Source organism: Nothobranchius furzeri, chromosome 4 (assembly GCF_043380555.1).
Source record: "Nothobranchius furzeri strain GRZ-AD chromosome 4, NfurGRZ-RIMD1, whole genome shotgun sequence".
In the NCBI taxonomy this organism is placed as follows: Eukaryota; Metazoa; Chordata; class Actinopteri; order Cyprinodontiformes; family Nothobranchiidae; genus Nothobranchius; species Nothobranchius furzeri.
Genome location: NC_091744.1, coordinates 14,057,082 through 14,076,384, shown reverse-complemented (window position 1 = coordinate 14,076,384; position 19,303 = coordinate 14,057,082).

The following is a 19,303-nucleotide window of genomic DNA, read 5'->3' as shown; positions in this document are numbered from 1 at the left end:
AAAACAGATACAAAAGACTCGTTTGGAGGAGACCAGCGCCTCCTTGGCTGCAGCTCTGCAGGCTGTAGAGCACAAAATAAAGGAGGAGGACAAGCCAAATGAGTGAGTATGAAGTCAGGCTAGAGAGTAGAATCAAATAGAATCCTCTACATAGGATGTCCGGGTAAATAAAACATCACATTATCTTTTTGTTTTCTGAAATAAACAAGTCTAATATGAAATTTCAGAAATTAGGTCTGGATGAGGGGCAAAAATCTAGAAAATCATCTTTACTTCCAGATTTCCCCCTTTACCATTACCTAAAACTAAAAAACTCAAATGAAGAGAACAGTCATTGTCCAGATGGTCTAATCGATTTTTACTTTCTTTATGAAGCTCCATGGCAGCCATGACACCTAATAAAAACATGATTTCTCATGTACTTTACTGGTCTTTGTAAAACGTCATTCTCCTATAAAATGAAAACAATTGTAAAACATGAGTTTTTTAAGTATAAACAATAAACAAAAATCATGATTTATATTATTATTTTGGGATTTATCATTACTTTTTGTTGATCTTTACAATTAGTCGACTGTATTGTATGTTTCTGAGTTTGTCAGGTGTGTGTGTGTGTGTGTGTGTGTGTGTGTGTGTGTGTGTGTGTGTGTGTGTGTGTGTGTGTGTGTGTGTGTGTGTGTGTGTGTGTGTGTGTGTGTGTGTGAAAATAGTGAATGTTACCCATAAACTGAATCTTAAAGCTGCTTTCCATCAGTGGAGGAACTCACCTCCACACCTGACTCGTTGATTCTGTCAGCATGTTTAAGCCTCAATAAAAGCTAATTATTCCATTTTTCTTTTTCAAATTTTTCCAGCCAAAAAGGAACGTCTCTATCCTGGATGACATCGGCAGCATGTTTGACGACTTGGCAGACCAACTGGATGCAATGCTCGACTGATCTCCAGCCCCCCTCCCCCTGACCCATCCCTCATGGCATGTAGGTGTGTGAGAAGACGGCGCTCCCAAGACTAAATGCTGGCGCTTTGGGGAGCTCGTGTTTGAGCGTCTGGCCCTCCCATGTTAAGTGCTTCCTGAGTATCCTTGAAGAGGGAGTCCTCTTTATCTGGTGCAGTAGCTCTGGCTCCTTCTCCTGATGCGAGGAAGCTGCTCCCACACAACCTCTGACCTCTGCAGCCCAGCGCGTTACCTCCACCCAGCCTCAGACTGCTGCGTGGACCGAGAAGCACAATAATTCATCTCTACACAAAAAAGGCTGGCTTAGACAAACATTCAGGTGCAGTCTTGCGAAGAAACTAAGCACACTAATTGTCTCAAAGGCAAGTAGACGGAGAGATGAACAAACACGACACGCTCTAATGAGGATTTTTAAAAGCACACTGAAACACGGGCCGCTCTCTTTGCGTCCGTCTCTCCTCTAAAATATCAAAAGGATTCATTTTTCCAGATGCGTCGTAGACTCCGTTTCTCCTCTGTATGAGTGGAGGCCAGTGGTTCGCTAGACTTCCTGACCCGCATGTCGTCTCTTCTCACGTTGTTGTTGGTGCTCTTGCTGTTATTGTTGGCGTTATTGTTTCGAGCGTGTGCGTAGTCCCTGCTTTTTGCTCATGTCAGTGTCCTCCTGCTCGTACAGTACATAGTTACGCTAAGGATCAGACCAGCTATGAATTCTTAAGACACTTGCACATAAATCAGATCACAGGTGTTCATCTCTACACATGAAGGTTTTATGCTTGATGATAATAAGAGACCAACACTGACAAAAAGCACACGCGAGGCGCACAACAGTGATTTCAAAAATATATTTCTTTACATTTCAAGGCTTTATATAGCCCATCCAATCAACATTCACTCATACCGTAAATCCTCTAATGATAGCCTGTATTTAATTAACTGCCAGGTATCACATTTTGGCCGGTGTCGGAGTTGGCGGAGGTGAATAATGGCCCGGTTTTTTATTGTGGCCGGGTGGAATGGGGTAACAAGCAAGTACGAGGGGCGGTTGTGTCATCCGTCTCACTTTTGATTTGCCAGTGATAGACCGCGAGGGTAACTTTAACCATGGCAGGTGCAAAGATGAAGAGGAGGCGAAAATTTGGTATCAAGTTCAAAGAGAACGTGCAGATTATGCTGCAGAACACTGGGGAGCAGTAGGGGTTGTATAAACTAGTCACTCAAGGGCGTAGGAACCGGGGGGGGACGGGTGGGACGTGTCCCCTCCAATATTTGACAAACGCGCATTTGTCCCCCCCAATAACATGGAGAAGAAAAAGATTGATTTTGAAATATTTGACTCGCGAGCTTTTATTTTGAAAGACACCGCGGACTTCTCTCCGACACAGCCCCTCCCCTTAGCCCCTTAGACAGGCTGGCTGAGAGAAGCAGGAGTCAGAGCCGGGGCAGACAGGTGTCAGAGAGACGGCAGCAGCTCAGCGAGTTCTTCTCATGGGCAAAAAAATAAAGGAATTGTGAGTTGGTACTAATTTTGTCCAAGAGGATAATTGTATTTCTGGTCAAACGCTAAAATGGCTGACTAGCTAAACATCTTGCTAGTTATCATTAAACATTAAACAACACTACTAGTCAACAAAACATGGCGAATTTTAGAGTAACAGACAAAAACCATTTGACACGAAATAAATAAAAAAGTAGAATCTCCACATAAAAATGGAGTTTGTAAGTGTGATTGTTGCTTGTTTGTGACATTCTCATCACATTTCATTTTTAAACCTTATTCATGTCACTTTTTTCATATAAGAGACCAGAGGAAGTTCAGCAGGAAATGATGAAGAAGGTGAGACAGGCAGCGCCAGACCTGCTGAGGGTGAGACAGGCTGCGCCAGACCTGCTGAGGGTGAGACAGGCAGCGCCAGACCTGCTGAGGGTGAGACAGGCAGCGCCAGACCTGCTGAGGGTGAGACAGGCAGCGCCAGACCTGCTGAGGGTGAGACAGGGAGCACCAGACCCCCTGAGGTGCAGGTAGGTGCTACAGTGGAGTGAGATTTTAGATGGTTGATGATGAGAGGAAGATTCGAGCATGAAAACAAGTGAACACGACTAAATAATACTATAACAACTATGATTTTAATATTGCACTGGTCCTCCAACAGTATTTTTTACTCCTTATTCATGTCCACTGTTTTTATATTAGAGATCAGATGAAGTTCAGCAGGAACCAGTTGAGGGTGAGACAGGGAGAGCCAGACCAGCTGAGAGTGAGACAGGGAGAGCCAGACCTGCTGAGGGTGAGACAGGGAGCACCAGACCTGCTGAGGTGCAGGTAGGTGCTACAGTGAAGAATGAGATGGTTTTAGGTTACTGATGAGAGGAAGATTTGAATGTAATGAAAAGTGAACACAGTTAAATATTTGTAATCCCATTACAAGTAGGGCTGGGCAGTACGGTTTAAGAATAAATTACATAGAAATATTAGAAAAATAAGTGTTGAACTCTGCTTTCTGGTGCATTTAGACTGCAGTTTTGGCCACTGTTTGTTTCTTTTGTCCATCTGAAAATTAACGTAGTTCCAGCTGTTGTAAGTGAATTATTTCTTTTTTCATTCTGTCAGAAGCAAACAGATTGTTCTGATTGTTGATCAGCATTGTTGGCTGATGTAGTTTAAAATATTCTGATGAGAGTCAGATCAATTCAGACTGAATATTCACAGCTTTAGTCTTGTATTAAGTCTGTTTACACATCTCTACCCATAGGAATAAGATAATATATCCTACATTCATATTATTAAAATATATCCTACATTTATATTAATAAAATATGTCCTACATTCATATTATTAAATAAAAATAAAACACTACTGACACATAAACAGCTTTTTTGTAATTAAAACGTCCACGTTGGCCGGTAATCACCTGGATCCGGCTAATGGGGAGTAAGTAAGTAAGTAAAAGTAAGTAAGTAAGTAAAAGTTTATTTATAGAGCGCCTTTCACAGATATAAATCACAAAGCGCTGTACAACATGATAAAGATCAGGGCAAATACCTCTAACCAATAAAAACATCAGAAAAACAATAGCAGTGATAAAGTAGAAAATTAAATCATGAGTATAAACAAAGTGAAGGTGTGAACCCAAACAAAGCCATCTTTTTGAACATTTAAGGAGGGAACACCTGGATGAAAAGGTGAGTTTTTAGATGATTTTTAAAGACCTCTACAGTGTTAGAGACGGAGATTTGAAGGTAGACTGTTCCAAAGTCTGAGTGCAATAGTCTGAAAGGCCCTGTCCCCTTTGGTTTTCAGTCTGGTTCGAGGAACAGCCAGGAGGTTTTCAGATGTGGATCTAAGTTTCCGAGAGGTGGTGTGTGGGGATAAAAGCTCAGATAGGTAGCTTGGAGCCTGGTTGTTAAGAGCTCTATAGGTCAGGACTAAAACTTTAAACTGTATTCTATATTCTACCGGGAGCCAGTGGAGGGACTGTAAAACTGGGGTGATGTGAGCTCGTCTGCTGGATTTGGTTAAGAGTCTGGCTGCTGCATTTCGGATGGCTTGAAGGCATGAGAGGGAGGTTTTGCTGAGACCAGTAAAAAGAGCGTTACAATAGTCTAAGCGTGATGGCACAAAGGCATGGATGATTTTTTCCAGATCTGCAGTAGAAACCAGTTTACGGACTTTTGAAATGTTTCTCAGTTGAAAGAAACAAGAGCGGGAGATGGTTTTGACGTGTGAGTCTAAACTTAAACTGGATCAAAAATAACTCCTAGGTTTCTAATGTTGGCCTTGGCTGATGGGCAAAAAGAGGCAATTTCTTGCTCGATTTTTGGCTGAAGTTCCGGGGGTGCAGCGATCAGGGTCTCTGTCTTGTTATGTTAGCATAGAGGACAATGGACAGCCAGTTACTGATCTGGGTCAGGCAGAGTACAAGTGTGGCCAGCCTGTCCAACTGGTGTGGCATAAAGGACATATCGAGCTGAATATCATCAGCGTAGATGTGGTAGGAGATGTCTGGGAAAGACTGAATGATGCCAGCTAGGGGAAGAATATAGAATGCGAATAGTAGAGGCCCTAGAACTGAACCTTGTGGGACCCCGCATGTTAGAGAGGCAGTGTCTGAAGAGAAGGTTTCTGACTTCACTGTGAATGTTCTGTTAGTGAGATAGGAAGAGAGCCAATCTAGAGCAGAACCTGAAATCCCAGCCAGGGCCTTTAACCTGTTTAGTAGAACGTTGTGGTCTACAGTGTCAAAAGGAGCCTAAGTCTCCTCCCCTTCTGGCTGGCTCATGGGTCCCCGATCAAAAAAAAAACAGAATGTTAGTGAACTGGGCTACAAAAGTTATTTTCTTGTCTTTCTGGGCTTTGCCTTACACCCTGAGTCACATCTGTCAGACTTTTCTAATCCTAGAGTTTCACCGTCTATCAGATTTTCTATCAGAAGCTAATGCAGGAGATAGCGGTAGGAGACTATGTTCATGTTCAGCCTGCATGAAACACTCAGTGACACATTAGAATCAGAAATAATCATTTAATGTATTTTTTTCAGTGAAGTTGACCTACGGTATATATTGACCTACAACAGATTTGTTAGATTTCCAAAATGTGTCCCCCCCAATATTAAACTCGTTCCTACGCCCTTGTAGTCACTAGTCGACTTCACCGCTCTATAGTGACTTTTTTATGCCTGTCATCGACTAGTCGCTGTCACGTGATAATGACCGGCAAGATGCAGTCCTCGGAAAAGACAGCAGCCTGCTGTCAGAAGGTGAGGAGCTCCTGCGCGTCGTAAGACAACGCGCTGTGCCAGAGCGTCGGTACTGACACCCGCCGTAAAACGGACATTTAACCAAATTGTGACGTTTACCCTCTTGCAATTTAACATTCCCCTCACCCCCATCCTAACCTTAACCAGCTTGCGTATGCAAAGCTCTGATTGTTGACGCGCTCCATACATCTGCGTCCTGAGCACGGCCACAGTAACATTATCAAATTAGGTGTCGCCACCTCAAAAACTAATTTAACATGCGATCGTTCATGTCGGCTCATTTCCTTTTGTTTTCTGTCTTTTATGCTTTTATTTGTGCCTGATGCGTTTCGCTGCTGTGGATCGGGGCGCATCACCTGTTTTGTCCTCGGTGACGCACCTAACTGATGTGGCCGGCGAGCACTCTGCTGTTTTAGCGGTCGGTAGATCTTTTAGAACTGCAGCTCAAAGGTAACTCATGAGGTGAATATATATGAACCCAGGTAGCAGTTTTTCTTTAGGACTGAGAGGAGATGCAGGAAGATAATAAACAGACTGGACAGAAAAATAGTCAAATAAAACAAGTTAGTTTTTGTACCTGGTGGTTGCAACAAACAGACGCCATTGAAGGTAATCAGAAGTGAGGAACAGAAAATGAAATAATTATTTGAATGTTTAGAGCAGCAGGAACTCTGAGAGGCTGCAGGCGCATCACTGAGTTTGCGGCCGCTGCGCAAGGGGAGGGGGGGGGGCTGAAGCAGAAACTACCGTTGTTAAAAGAAATGTGTTTAACTTTGAAAATGTGGGCTCAATTTTAATTGTCAAAAACTCCAACGAACCATTAGTTCATTTTGCTCAAATAGAAATTGAGGCCTGCCTCTAATTCTGTCCCTCCTTCCAATAAAGGCCTGGAGCTTGATGAGCTTGAGTCAAATACAGGCCCGGGCCTGTATTAGAAGATTTACGGTAGGTTTAAAACATGCGCTCCTAAAGCGCCCTCTAGTGTTTGGTTAGTAAAATTGCCTTTAATCAACTTAACCTCCCTCGTCTTCCTCTTTTATCACCATTATTTCTAAATTTGGTGTTTATTCTGCAAATCTCCGTGCCTTCGTATTATCTATTCCTTTTTTTTAACAGCTTCATGATTTCTTTGACAACGCCCCTTTGTGTCAGTGATGTCCGAGTGATTTAACCCTAAAAGTCAACCCCCAAATGTCTGCAACCTTCTGTAACTACTGCAAAGCCTTGTATGAGCTAATATAAATATATAAAACAACAAAAAATCTGGTAAGCTGTAATAAGTTGGCTTCACTCCTCCTGACGCCCCCAGTTTTCAGTGTTTTCCCTTCATATAAGCCAAGACAGTGAATCAGCCACCAGTTTTCATCCTAGTGAAAAGTCCACTTGTATTTTTATGCTCTTTAAAACAAAGATATATTTGAAAGACAGATAGTTCTATGTGAATAATAACAACTATGATGATAATCAAGAGGAATCTAAATGTTGAGTTGAAATGATCTGAGCTTGTACATTTCTGTTGGAGTTCTGGATGTGTTGTGACGGCTGTTGTTCCACGGTCAGGTTTAGGTTGCGTTTCTGCTGTGACGATACATTCCTGTACAGTTGTGATTAGAATAAATGTATAAATTAAACCTCGCTTTGCCTTTTTAATGCTTCATGTACGGCAATGTGCATTTTCTCTTGGGGCTGATTGGAGAACTGTAAAGGACTTCCTGCTACAAAAGCACATGTTAAAGGGGACGTGTTACGACTATATTTTTAAAGTTAGAACAATTTTGTGGTCTATACAAAACAGGGAAATGAAGATTTTTGCACAAAACCCCTTTAAATTAAGCAATCTCACCATCTCTTTTTGACATTTTCAGTACATTTAAGAATACACGCTTGCTGGATCACAGGAGACTGGGTTTCCAGGTTGCTGGAGGGCTGGAGGAGCTGAGCACGGAATAGGGAGCAGGATCCGGTAAGGTGAGGTCAATATGGAGTGGACAGCCAGGGAGCGGCTGGGAGACAGCGGGACTGGTCCGGTAGGTTGCAGCACGGTGTGAAAGGTGGTGGTGGAAATCTGGAGAAGAGGCAGCTTACAAAAATCAGGCAAGCTTGGAAAAACACACAGAAACTAGCAATCTGGCTAGAAGTACGACTTGGACGATATCTACTCGGATTACTCAGTAATCAGGCTCGGGAGTCGTAGATACCAAAGTTGAGTTAATCATCCAGCGAATAAAGATGTCTCCCAGCAGCTTATATGTCCCTGGCCAACTGATGAGCAGATGGGCTGCAGCTGGTCCACTCCTTGACACGCCCACCTGCAGGAGAAGCTCAGAGAAGGTTTAGCAGAGAGAGGAGGACTCACCCCAGACCATGACACCAAGATAACTTAAAGTGATACTTTACAACTTTTTCATATTTTGAACTCATTTTCTTGAGCCAGTATGTGCCAAAATGACCCTTTACATGGTGAATGAAATGTCACTCAGACCCTCACCGCTCTGTGGCCAGAATACCACACTTGCAACTTCAGATTGCCGGTCAGGTCTGTTGGAGTTAGTAAAGCTGATATGCCTGGTTCTGCAGCCTTAAGGTGCTTTTCCAGGAACACTACTCAGGGCAACTCGGACCGATGCAGTTCAGCCCGACCACGGTTTCCAAGGGCACGCTTTGGTATTTTCTCCCCTATTTTTAGTCCCTGCTCCATTGAGGTACCTGGCAAGGCTGAGTTGGGCCGGTATCGTGATTCTGGCCACTGATTGGCTAGGGGCTTCATGGAGCTGGCGTGGGAACAAAACTGCTTTCAGATGGGCTGACTCAAACCACGCTGTACAGAGCTGTTTTAGGCTGAGTAGTGCTCCTGGGAAACCACCCTCAGTGTCTACATGAGTGATTCATCACTAAATTGAACAAATCAGCAGCAGCAGCTCCTAGATGTTACTACTGGGTATGGAATGGAATATGATTTAAAATATAACTCGAGCAAAAGTGTTCTAACCTACAGAACCACCCAGGATAAAAGGCTTAATTTTCCTGTGTTTAAGTTGTCCAGCAACAGTCTTGCAGTCTGTGAACAGATAAAATATCTTGGACACTTTATCACAGCCAATATGAGCGACGATGATGATATTTACAGGCAGTGCTGCAAGCTATATGTGCAAGCAAACACCATTGCACGCACATTCAGCTGTTGTTCCACACCTGTTGAAGTGGCATTATTTAAAGCATACTGCACACCACTCTATACTGCACATCTGTGGTCATTCTATAAAAAGTCTAGCTTGCACAGGTTACAAGTGGCATACAATGATGCAACGAGAATCCTCCTCAAAACTCCCAGGGGAGGCAGTGCTAGTCAAACGTGTGTTTCTGTGAGCGTGTGCACATTTAAGGCACTTCTAAGAAATTTAATGTTCAAGTTTATGACACGGCTGCAAGAGTCTTCCAATAGTATTATAGTCGCACTCTCAAATCCCACTGTGAGCTGCTCTTGTTATATGTCTAGGCTGAGAATGCACTGGTTAAAATGTTTGGGTGGATTTATCTCAACTAGTTAGTTTTGTTGTCCCTTACCTCCACTGCAGTTATATCCTGTGATTTTATATAGGCTTTTATTGGTATTAATGTTAATTGGTATCCTTTCTTTTCTTGTGTTTTTCTTGTATCTTTTTCTTTTATCTGTATGTTTCTTTTAAAATGGACTTTAAGTCTGGCAATAAACATATTATAAATCAGCTGCGTTCATGATTTAAAACATGCAGGAGATGTGCTGGAAGCAGACTGCAGCTCCAGGTATGTCAGCTCAATATTTGTTTAAGTCCCAACAGAGCCAACTGCCAGTCTGGAGTTGAAAGTAGAACATTCTGGCCAAAGGGGTGCGATATGTGCTGGGTGGCTGTTCATTAACCCTCTAAAACAGGAGTATTCGATTCCGGTCCTGGAGGGCCGGTATCCAGCAAGTTTTAGTGGTTTCTCTGCTCCAATATGCTTGATTCAGTGGTTTAATCACCTGTGCAGCAGTTCAGGCTCTGCAGAAGCTTAACCCCGTAAATTTCCAGCGCAATGGGGTTTTGTCCCTCGGGCGGGACGCTGGAATGCTAAGGAGTTAATCGCCTGCTGGTTGAAATCAGGTGTGTCGAAACGGAGTTAAAACTAAAACGTGCTTGATACCGGCCCTCCAGGCTGGGAACTTCATACCACTGCTGTTAACGGTCACTTTAGCACACACTGGCTCAAGAAAATTTTAAAATATGAAAAAATTTCATGTCATGGCTTTAAAATGTGTGTAGGACTCCAACATAGGGTTCAGACGTTTTGCTGCAACTGTAAACACAATTTTCTGTAATTACTGAATATGAAGTTGATTAAAATACAGCTAATCACGACGTACTAGCGGCATGAGCTGCCCTGTAAGACATCTTTTTAGTGACGTATGACAAACAGCTCTTCACTGTTTAGAAGAATTTAGATTTTTATGATGATTTATGACAAAATTCCTTAAAATGAATAACTGAACCTAGTTTATCTTTATGTAGATGGTAAAGTGTAATGAAACAGCGTTAGTCTCAGTCGGCATAAGCAGCAGGGCCCTGCAGGGAATCGAACCCCGTCTCATTACTGAGAGTTCCGTTACCAGAGCCTTTTGCTTTGGGCGACGCGAGACGGTAAAGCAAAACCTGCATCAACAAAGCATTTAATGTTGGAACATAAATTCTGTCTTGAAGCAGGAAAAAAGAAACCGTCAGACTAAAAAATTATTTCTAATTAAATTAATTTTAGTATTTTATAAACGTTTTACAGATTTAGAGCCTCCTTTGACTTTTATGCTTTTCGTTAACTTCTCGTTCTTTTACGATGTTTATCCGTTCTTTAGCCGCGGTCAAAAGCATCGTAATTTTGTTCTGCGGTGAATCTTAAAGTTATGTTGAATGTAAATAATCTGAGTCTTCATTGCTTTAACTCATTCACTGCCAATGACGACTAAAGTCGTCATTTGCATTTTTTTACTGTTTGAGCATCGGAACGAGTCCCCGCGCTGAGAGAACAAACATCTCAGCCCTGAAGCCGATCTTCATCCGCATACGTCACAGATCACATGATCAGGAAGCAACACATCCATGTGTTTGGAGATCGTTTTGGGCCGTTCCTGTAAAAAAAGTGAGGCGCGAACCGGAAAAGCGTCTGCCGATCACAATTTGACAACGGATTATGAAAGAACGGATAATGCTCGAAACACGCAGCTTCTTCCTGATGTAAGAGGTGAGTCTCCTCTTTGTTTTGGTTGTTTTGGCATCGACATCATGCTAGCGCGCAACGTTCTGTGACTCTTAAAAAAAAACCAGTAAAAACGGTGAGAAACGCTGGCAGCGAAGGCCGTTAGTGATCAGGAAACGGCTGGCAGTGAATGAGTTAATCATTTACATGTTTCGACTATATTTTATTAGTCTTTAATATTTTAGTATTTATTGTTTAACTTTTGTAAAGAGCTATTTTTAAACGCGTGCACATTTAAACACTAAAACCTTTGTTTGCTCCGTCTGTGTCAGAGCTCTGCTGTTCAGCTCCTTCCTGGTTCCTGCAGGACCACAAAGCCCAGAGAAGCTCAGTCCAGCAGGACGTGAGGACACAAACAGACATGGAGAGCTCCTCCTAAACCTGGAATCAAACTTTTCTACAGATTATTTAGAACAGTTTCTTGTGACAGAACAGTTAGTGAAACAGAAAGGACATGATGAAGATGATGTTATCGTCCTTGTCTTTCATACGGATCAAAGATCACCCCAGCTTATGCTCATGTCACCAAGTCAACGTCCCATTTCTCACTAAGACCTGCTCTATCTGCTCTACCAGATTATCAGAAGCATCACTGTAGTTGTAGTTTTGCCTCCATCTTCCTGCCCTCCTTGGTCTCTTGTTTATCTTCTACCACCTCTCACCATCCATCTCAGGTGGGATCTTGTTTGCTCCGATGGCCTCTTGTGTTCCAGGCTTACATCTTTTAGTGAACGTTAGAATATCATGTACTAATATATATGCATGTGTGTGTGTGTGTGTGTGTGTGTGTGTGTGTATGATGCTAAACCAGACTGCCTGCTCCATCAGATGAAAAGGAAATCCTCTCAGGACCCAAATAAAATAGAAGATTTAGCAACCAGACACAGAAGCCCAGGTGAAACCGTCCACATCAGCATCTCCAGTTCTACCAGCTCTAAAAACACACTTCTTAAATAATAAAACACTAAACTCAGCCAACGGATGAAGACGTCCTGGTGCCAGATGCTACCTAAGACATCACCAGTTCAGCTGACTTGATAAAACACTTGGTGACTAAAACAAACATCTGGTGACCTGGTAAAAAACAGTCCTGGTGCAACAAGCTACCTGAGACAAACCTTTCCAGTCGACCAGTTCAAGAAAGAAAGAAAGAAAGAAAGAAATGATCTTCAGTGATCCTCAATAGCAAACTCTGCCTCTACTGGAGGAGCCTGACCATGACCCACAGACACAACATCATCATCACTACTCAGACCCACTGGAAGAAAAATATATCTCTAGTCCGAGTCCGAGTCGTCCCATCTTGGTCTCTTCGGTGGGATGTACGGGAAGCGCTCTCCAGTCCTCTTCTGGCTGGATCCAAGGACCGAGGTAGAAGGAGTGGGTTCTTCTACATCCTGGACCTCTTCAGCGCTCCCGTGGGCAGGCCTGGGATCTTCTGGAAGCTCTTCCGGCGGGGCCGGAGGAGCAACCGCCAGCCAGAAGTCTTCTGGTGGTGGAAGCTGCTGGTCTTCATCGCTATCCAGAACTGAGCTACCATAACCAGAGTCTACACTAGAAGCCATAAAATCTTCTAAAGCTGACCAATCTGAGCTACTGTCAGTCTCCTCCAACTCCTCATCACTACTCAGACCCTCAAAAGCAAACTCTCCCTCTACTGGAGGAGCCTGACCATGACCTACAAACACCACATCATCATCAGGAATGTGAAGGGCTGGGTACCCAAAACCTAAATCTGACCGATCTGAGCTAATGTCAGTCTCCTCCGACTCCTCATCTCTACGCAGACCCTCAAAAACAAACTCTGCCTCCAACTCCTCATCTCTACTCAGACCCTCAAAAAAAGTAAACTCTACCTCCAACTCCTCATCACTACTCAGACCCTCAATAACAAACTCTACCACTTGTGAAGGAGCCTGACTAAGATCCACAAACACCACATCATCATCAGGAATGTGAAGGGCTGGGTACCTACCTTCATCTTCATCGAGAATCCGGATGACGTCCTCAGGGACCCCTGCAGTCACGGGACGCTCCACGATGAAGATGCCTGTGAGGACAAAACAAGACACATTAAATCCACTTGTGTCATAAAACTGTTATGAAAAAGCTACAATGACTTGTTTACAATACAAGAGATGTGTGTCTGCATCTGCATGTGTGCACAAGACACACTCTACTAATCTGGTTGTTTTTGGGGTTTAACAGGTTAAAACCGAGTTCTGCTTTTACTGAAAAAGTTTCCATTTTTAATTTATGTGATTGTTTATTATATTCATGTTTCATGTTTATAGCTGATGTATTTCTAAAAAGATGTAATGTTTTACAGCTTGTAGACACAACGCTGCTCAAATAAAGTTGTTTTAAAATGGGCTCTATAAAAATAAACAGAAGACTCATTAAACTGGTGAAAAGTGTTTAAAATAGATTCAAACGGACAGAAATGCATTTATAAACCTGAGAACCAACTCAGAGAACACATCAAACTTTCTACTTGGATAAAACAGATGAAGTCCTTAAAGATCAAAGGTCTCTAGTTCACTCAGATTTATGGAAACAACTCATATTCACCGATGCTAACAGGCCTAAGCTAAAGCTAGCTGTACTTCTAGCATGTTCTACGTCATGACGTTTCATACCTGGTTCATCGTTGCTATGGTCACGAAAACATGTTTTTGTTTGAAGCATTCTTTTTTAGAATCGTACTTGTCATTTTATTAGTTTTAAAATTTTCGATGTAAAATTGAACTAAATGGATTTGCTGAAACCAAATTGGTGGTTTTCTTTTAAAGGTCCTCTCTAGTCTGATATAGTCATCCCACCGACCTGCTGGGACCCTCAAGATGCTGAGGCTGTGTGATGAGGTTGAGTCACAGGTCGGTGCTAATGTGAGAAACCTTTTGTCTCTATCCCGCTAAAAGAACCACATATTCAGCTTTTATTTTGCTTGCCCAGCTGACAAAAACCAACAGGCGCTCCTCGCGCTCACTCACCTCGCGGCTGTCCATCCTCTTTTATATCAATAATACAAAAGAAACCGACATGCCAGAACAAAACTAGTAAAAACATTTGATGTGTTCAAACTGTTCCAGGGGAATTTGAGCGTCACTTGTCCACAAAAAACATGTTTCACCTCCATAAAACACCAAATCTCGTCTCGTCTTCTTCCGCCTATCCGTGTCCGGGTCGCGAGGGCAGCATCCCAACTAGGGAGCTCCACACCGTCCTCTCTCCGGCCACCTCCACCAGCTCCTCCGGCAGGACCCCAAGGCGTTCCTGGGCCAGTTCGGATATGTACTTTCTCCATCGTGTCCTGGGTCGTCCAGGGGGCCTCCTGCCAGCAGGACATGCCCAAAACACCTCACCAGGGAGGCGTCCAGGAGGCCTTCTAACAAGATCCCCAAACCACCTCAACTGACTCCTCGATATGGAGGAGCAGCGGCTCTATTCCGAGTCTCTACCGAATGTCCGAGCTCCGCACCCTATCCTTAAGGCTGACCCAGCCACCCCGCGGAGAAAACTCATTTCAGACGCTTGTATCCGCGATCGTGTCCTTTCGGTCATTACACAAAGCTCATAACCACAGGGGAGGACTGGGCGGTAGATTGACTGGTAAACCGAGAGCCTTGCTTTCCGGCTCAGCTCCTTCTTCCCCACAACTGACCGGTTCAGCGGCCGCATCACTGCAGACGCTGCCCCAATCCGCCTGTCGATCTCGCACCCTCATCTCTGCTTTATGCGGACGATGTGGTCCTCCCAGCTTCATCAGGCTCCGACCTACAGCTCTTGCTGGGGAGGTTGCAGCCGAGTGTGAAGAGGCTGGGATGAGGACCAGCACCTCCAAGTCTGAGACCACGGTTCTCAATCGGAAAAGAGCGTTTGTCAACTCCAGGTCGGTGGAGAGGTCCTGCCTCAAGTGGAGGAGATCTCGGGGTCTTGTTCACGAGTAAAACACCAAATGTGATTTTAAAACACACATTCGGTCTCTCAAATACACGAATTTAACATTATAATAATGTTTCAGTAGTTTGTCCTTTAGGAAACATGAAATAAGTCAGATGGAGAATTTAACGGATGTTAGCTTACCGTGCTCCTCCCTGAAGACCAACATCGCTCTGGTAGGTTGGTTCTCGGGTCTTCTTCAGCTAGCCACAAACTTCTTCAGCGATTTCTGCTCTGCAGAGGCTCTCCAAGCTGTCCAAGGGCTACTTTTGAAGCAAATCTCCAGAGACTCTCTCGACCAAGTGCTGCCTGCTCTAGCGCAAGTTCGAAAGAAAGACTTTTAAAAATTCGATGAGCTTTTATAGTCGAGCAACGTTCTAATTCTATGACGTATACACGCACATGCGTGCAACAGATTCCTAACCGTCTCTTTGCAGCAGGTGCACCCGAGAGGTCTCTCAGCCCTCTGGTGGACAGAAGCTATAACTGCAGCTGTTTTCGACCTGTCTCTTAGCTAATTATGTAATAGCAGTGAGGACTTTTAATGCCGTTGTGCTTTTGTAATCTCCAGTTTGAATACATCAGATGTTTTGTATTCAAACAAAAACATGTTGTTTTCGTGACCATAGCAACGGATGAACCAGGTATGTAACATCATGACGTAGAACATGCTAGAACGTACAGCTAGCTTTAGCTTCAGCCTGTTAGCATCGGTGAACATGAGTTGTTTTCATAAATCTGAGTGAACTAGAGACCTTTGATCTTTAAGGACTTCATCTGTTTTATCCAAGTAGAAAGTTTGATGTGTTCTCTACGGCAGCGTAGAGCTGCCACCCTACGCAAAATAAAATTGGAGCAATATCACGTTATAACATATTAACTTTATTGTTCTAACAATATAACTTATTGTTCTAACAATATAACTTTCACGTTTGTACAATATAATTATCACGTTTGTACAATATAACTTTCACGTTTGTACAATATAAATATCACGTTTGTACAATATAAATATCACGTTTGTACAATATAACTTTCACGTTTGTACAATATAAATATCACGTTCATACAATATAATTATGACATTCGTACAATATAATTATCACGTTTGTACAATATATATAAATAACACGTTTTGAGTGAGTGAGAAAATGTCTCGTCTATCGGAACTCATTAAATTCTATTTCATGCTTGGATTGAGGCACGGAGAGATGTTGCTCTAGCCTAGTGAACTAGACCAAATTCTTGCTTTGCAAAGAATGGTCTAGGCACGCTACATTGGAACCTCAGCAGCTCCTACCAGGACTCTGGCTAGCCAATCACAGCTCTCTAGAGAGGTTTCAAACACATAAAGAGCTGTGATTGGTCCATAATGGTGGGCCAATCATAGTGCTCTATCTGCTTAGTGAACAAATCACAGAGCTTTATCCTCTTTGTGGGCCAATCAGGGCACTCTATATGCCTGGTGGGTGGGATGATGCAACAGAGTGAAACAAGAGTATGTCACATTCATTGTCCAGTGGAATGCGGAGATCATTTGAAAGACAACGGTAGAACCCGCCCCACAACCGAGAGCCGTCAATGGAGCATGGCCAGACTAAATAATACATTTATTTAGTCTGGCTTGCCAGGCTAATGTTGCTCTTGATGAGCAGCTTGGACGGTATTGAAATAAGCATGCGGACGCTGAGAAGGAACTTAAAACGCATGGGGCTGTACAGGAGGAAGAATGACTCCGATCCGCTGGAGGTTGCTGCATTTCTCATAGATCAACTGCAGGGGTACGGGAGGCTTCATGGATACAAACTACACCACCTGAACTGCATTCAGGCGGGTTATGTTGTCACGCAGAGCACTGTGAGACATTTACTGAAATATATTGACCCTCATGGGGTTGCGCAAAGACGCAGAAATCGCCTAACGCGCCGCACGTATGTTAATCCTGGACCGAATTTCATGTGGCATGTTGACTCCTATGACAAACTAAAACCATTTGGAATCTGCATAAATGGAGCGATTGATGGCTTTTCAAGAGTAATGATTTGGCTTCATGCCTATTCAACAAACAACGACCCCAAAGTCATCGCAGGTTATTTCATCACAGAAGTTGAGAAGAGGATGGGCACAGCTGCAAGGATTCGCTCTGATTTAGGAACAGAAAATGTCATAATGGCTGAGATGCAGAGATTCCTGCGATGGACTCAGGATCAAAATGTCAGAAACAGTTTTATCACTGGGTCCAGCAATCACAATCAGTGAATTGAAGGCTGGTGGGCGTTTCTGAGACGGCACCACGCTCAGCACTGGATGAATCGTCTCCAGGAACTAAAGGACAAAGACTGTTTCTCTGGATGCTTCTTGGACAAGCAGCTCATATTGTTTACCTGCCTGAACATCATTGAGGTAGGCCACCACGCCTGTATTTACCCGCTAAGCATGTGTGTGTGTGTGTGTGTGTGTGTGTGTGTGTGTGTGTGTGTGTGTGAGTGTGTGTGTGTGTGTGTGTGTGTGTGTGTGTGTGTGTGCGTGCGTGCGTGCGTGCGTGTGTGTGTGTGTGTGTGTGTGTGTGTGTGTGTGTGTGTGTGTGTGTGTGTGTGTGTGTGTGTACAAGACCAGGCTTATTGTGGTAATGTTCTGGTCATACTTAAAAAAGCTTCCATTGTTGACAACTCCATTTTGCTCGCGCCACTGTTATTCGTAATTATGAGTACATTTTTTTCATAAAATCTGATCGTTTCCCTGACTGGCTGCATGTGATGCTTGTGGGTTAAAATGCTAAACCAAAAATCTTGATATTTTACTGATAGTGGATCTTTTAAATTGCTAATATTTTACAGGAGGAGCTGCAGCAAGTTGTGCATTTGTGGAACACCCATATCATCCGCAGAAGCAGACATGCAATTGCTCCAAGTGGACGTCCAATTCTTATGTACACCATTCCACATCTTTTTGGAGGACATGATCATCTGAGAGAGGTTTCTCAGGAGGCAGTGGATGCATGTAAAGAAGAATGCCAAATGAGAGGACCATATACCTGCGATGAAACAGTATTCAGCCTGTGTTGCCTTTTAATGTCAGAGAACTTCTTACTTCCACCAAGCACAGCAGATGAAGCCATTGAACTGTATCTCTTCCTGAGAGCCTACATACTGAAGGACTTATAAACTTCAAAAAACATTTGGAATGTATGGAAGTATTGCAACATATTTGCATATATTTATACCATATTGATATCATTGGTGATCAAATGTCCATGTGATCACCACCTGTGTTTAGTTTCTTTGATACTTTTTGTCCTATAGTAAATGATACAACTAGAATTCAAATTTAGAGAAAGATATGTTATCTGCTTCCTTTTTTGAAAAAACAAGAGAATGTTATTTTCTGAAGTTAGATTTTAAAACTAAAGGTAATCTGATTGATTTTGGGATGTTATCTTTTCAAATCTGTCTTTTCACAGCTTTATATAAACAATATTTTTATATGATTTTCCGAAACAGTCATGGGAATTTCCTTGGTTTTGTTTCCTTTTATCAAAAGCCTTTGCCACCTATGTTTATTAATGCAAATTACAACTTTGAAGTAATTGAATAGTCAGAAATAAATTAATTAATCAATCAGTGGCAATGGAAAAAGACACTGAAGAACCTTAACCTTTCGTCTTCTCAAAACATTTTAATGACTTCATTTCTGCTATATCTGATTTCTATTTTCAGATTGATGAGTAACCATTTTTTTAATTTCTGAACATGACAGTTGATATTCATGACATCTGTGTTTCAGATTCAACATATATAAAACTGCTATCAACTTTTGAACAGTTAATGTTACGATTCAGAATTATTGAACAATAAACAAACGTTGTTAGATATTAACCTTCCTTTTATTTGAATTCAAGAAGAAAAAATGCACTCTTGAGAAGCTACATAATTAACTTTGCCAATGGCTATCTTCTGTGTATCTTATTCCAGTCAACTTTTGCATCAATCCACAGACTGACATGCAAATTTGTTAAGAACTTCCTGAACATATGTTCTAAATCAAATAACTGGCACACAGTAAAAAAAAACTCCTGAAAATAATTAATAGTAATGCTTGAATCATTACTAAAAAACGTGAGCTGTAACAGACATCTTTATAAAACAGACCTGTTGAAGCCTTGTCAGATCATGAAAACATTATCATTATAAACACTGTCCAACTTTCATAGTGTATGAACGGATTGAACATGCTTCATTTCGAGCAGTAAAGCTTTAATGTATGAAACTGTAAACTGAAATGTACATTTTGATGATGGAGAATATGTGGCATACCCTCCAAGAGACTCAAATATATTCAAAAGCCTTTTTGGTTACTAATAAAACATCTCCTGAAATTTTAGCTC